Raw genomic sequence first — 3,242 nt, 5'->3', positions numbered from 1 at the left:
ACGTGCACGTTCTTGGGCCTGACCTCAGAAGGACTGAATCGGAGACTCTGCCAGGCTGAAAGTCTGTTTCATCAAGCCCTCCGGGAGATTCTGATGTGCCTGTTTCAGGACCACTGCCGTAACATAAGGCTATAGAACGGATTCAAGTTAATTGCCTCAGTCGCAGAACAAATAGGTTAGCAGGTGAAAAAGCTTTCCCTTCCCTGCCCCTGGCACCTCTCCCCCAGCAAGTGCTTCTAGTCCACAGAAATGTTTGCACATTTGGGAATACATGTCTTTTCCCGACGCCTAATATAATTTGGACAAACCTAGGTCTGAAACCAGCCTCAAAAAAGTAGGTCAGATGAGCAAGGAAAGCTATGCCTTGTACTTCTTGCTTTTGCTGAATCAAAGGCTTGTCAATTACAGTAATACAGGACTTGCCCATTGCCAAGGGCTGGTCAAAGGTGCTTGTTAGGTGTAAGCATCCCTGGGGGAGGAGAAAGAGCATTGCTTTTTGAGGGAGCCACATGGGGTTTTAAAAGATGACTGTCTCTATTTGGCTGGATAACCTCAAAGAGGTTATTTAATTTCTTTGGGGCTCAGTCTCCTCATTTATAAAAATGGGACACATGCTTGCCAGGATGATTGGGAGTAAATGAAAGCCTCTAACACACAGACACCCTGTTGAGGATCTCACGTACCCCACTCAGCCCTTCTGTTGACAATGCCTTCTTCACAAGCAGCGATGTTCATAATGACCAGGAAATTAGGCAGGGCAGGTGATTACGTATTTTTCAGAGAGCAGCGCCAACTTCAGTCAAGAATAACCATGTTTTATGTTCAGAATTACTTTGATCTGAAGAGAATAAAACCACAGAATATCATTTCATCCTGGTCCATTTATTTTTCACATTGAAGATTCCGAGTCTACTTTTTATTTAGAGAGTTGATAACGGGTTAGCTAATACCCTTCTAGTTGTGTTTAAGGGGCTAGTTCTAGAAGAGGCAGGTTAGTTGATCTGTCTCAAGATACTTCGTTTTATATTTACTCAAAGATTTCTAAGCCTGAATCTTGCTTACCTGCCAATGATGTATGACAATGGTTTGTTCCAGACTAAAATGGAAAATTAAAGCCAAGCAAAATGCAATCTAAGTATTTTGAGGATTCTGAAAATTGTTCTAAAAATGCAGTCAATCTCAAGAACAAGTTTCATTCCATTCCAATAAACTACTCTCCATACAAGTAAGTTTGCCTCAACATTCCTTACTAGTGAATGAGTGAAGAGGGCTCCCCCTCCCCCCACCATAATTCCAACCAAGCCTTAGGGAGTACTCCTCCGCCCCACACACCGTCCTCCCCAACCATCCTCCTAAGTGCCTAGATATTTCTAAACATAGCATGACATAGCATGACCAAGGCGTGAGTGACATTTTGAACTGAAAGTCTCACTCGGCATGCCTCAGCTCTTTCCCTTTCTTGGAGGGAAATTACAAATAAGAATAGTGGCTGGTTTCTCTGACTTTTTTTTTTTTTTTTTTTTTTTTAGATTTTATTTATTTATTTGACAGAGATCACAAGCAGGCAGAGAGGCAGACAGAGAGAGAGAGGGGGAGGCAGGCTCCCTGCTGAGCAGAGAGCCCTATGCAGGGCTCCATCCCAGGACCCTGGGATCATGATCTGAGCCCAAGGCAGAGGTGGCTCAGGCTTTAAACCACTGAGTCACCCAGACGCCCCACAGGTTTCTATGACTTTTTATTTTAAGGATCTTATTTTTAAGTAATCTCTACACCCAACGTGGGGATCGAATTTACAACCCCGAGATCAAGAGCCATATGCTCCACTCACTGAGCCAGCCAGCCGCCCCCGTAATGACTTTAGAAAGGAGAATATTTGAGGTCCACTCTACTCTCCATTCTTCTATCCTTATCCAAAGCAATTTTATATATGTATGTATATATTTTCCAGTTTTATAACTGGAAAAAAATAAATAAAATCTAAAAAAAATAAATAAAAATCTAATATCCCATTACAGCCATATTTCCCAGGGTAAATCCTACACTACTTTACAGATTTTTTTTTAGCTGTATCTGTTTAATGAATGGGTCACTTTTGTTTTCCCTATGAAATGAATGGTAGTACCAGTGGTGTCAATAATGGCTAAAATGTGGAGAGTGACAGCCTAAATTAATGATGCTGGAGCTTGGGTGTTCAGACTGACATTATCAACTGAAACGTCCAAAGCGTGTTTACATTGGTACCATCAAAAATTAAGAATGAAATGTTAACTTTATAACCTCTTGTGATGAAATAGCCAGCGAGCATTCTAGGGTAGGGAGGGACTGGCAGGTCTGTCACAAGAGGAGGAGGTAGCCACAAGCCAGCATTAAGACCTCCTGCCCATAGCGAGCAGCTGACCACAGTTCCCGCTCCACCAAATTGTGGGAAGTGAGCTGGGGCCAGCTGGCATCTTCGCCTCACCCTCTCTCCTCACCCACCAGATCCCTTGGGATTCCTATGACTTTCTGCTCTTTAAGAGCCTCTGGTGTGACCCATGTGCCTTTGAGGATGCCTGGTGTGCTGCGGAGAGCAGCGGGGACCTGCCCGGGTCTCCCCTTCCACAGATACTCAGAGAACTTAATTTGGCACAAGACTCTCATTTAAATTGGGAGATGTTGAATATGATTTTTAAAAAAGATGAAATCAACGGAAAGCTCTCAGTATTTGAGAATCTAAATTTATATAGCGTGACTTCGTGTCATTTTTTTAGGTAAACACCTCTTGGAGTCTTTCCTATAAAACAAAGTTGGGTAGGATGACCTCCAGACCCCTTCCTGGCCAAGCTAGGACTGACCATGGCACCTTCATACTGTTTACTCATTTGTTTCCCACAATCTGATGATCCAGCAGTTATCACTGTCTTCATTTTTTTTTTTTTTTGGTAAGATTTTACTTATTTATTTGACAGAGATCACAAGTAGGCAGGGAGGCAGGCAGAAAGAGAGAGAGGAAGGGAAGCAGGCTTCCTGCTGAGCAGAGAACCCGATGCGGGGCTCGATCCCAGGACCCTGGTATCATGACCTGAGCCGAAGGCAGAAGCTTTAACTCACTGAGCCACCCAGGCGCCCCCACTGTCTTCATTTTATAGATGTAGAAAATGCCACTCAAGTGATGGGGCCTGCCCGAAGTTCTGCAGACAGAAAGGAGGTGCCACAAGGAGATGCCTCCTCGGGCCACGCCCCCCTCCCTGCATCTCTTTAGG

Source organism: Mustela erminea, chromosome 4 (genome assembly GCF_009829155.1).
Source record: "Mustela erminea isolate mMusErm1 chromosome 4, mMusErm1.Pri, whole genome shotgun sequence".
In the NCBI taxonomy this organism is placed as follows: domain Eukaryota; kingdom Metazoa; phylum Chordata; class Mammalia; order Carnivora; family Mustelidae; genus Mustela; species Mustela erminea.
Note: the sequence above shows the minus strand (reverse complement) of the source record.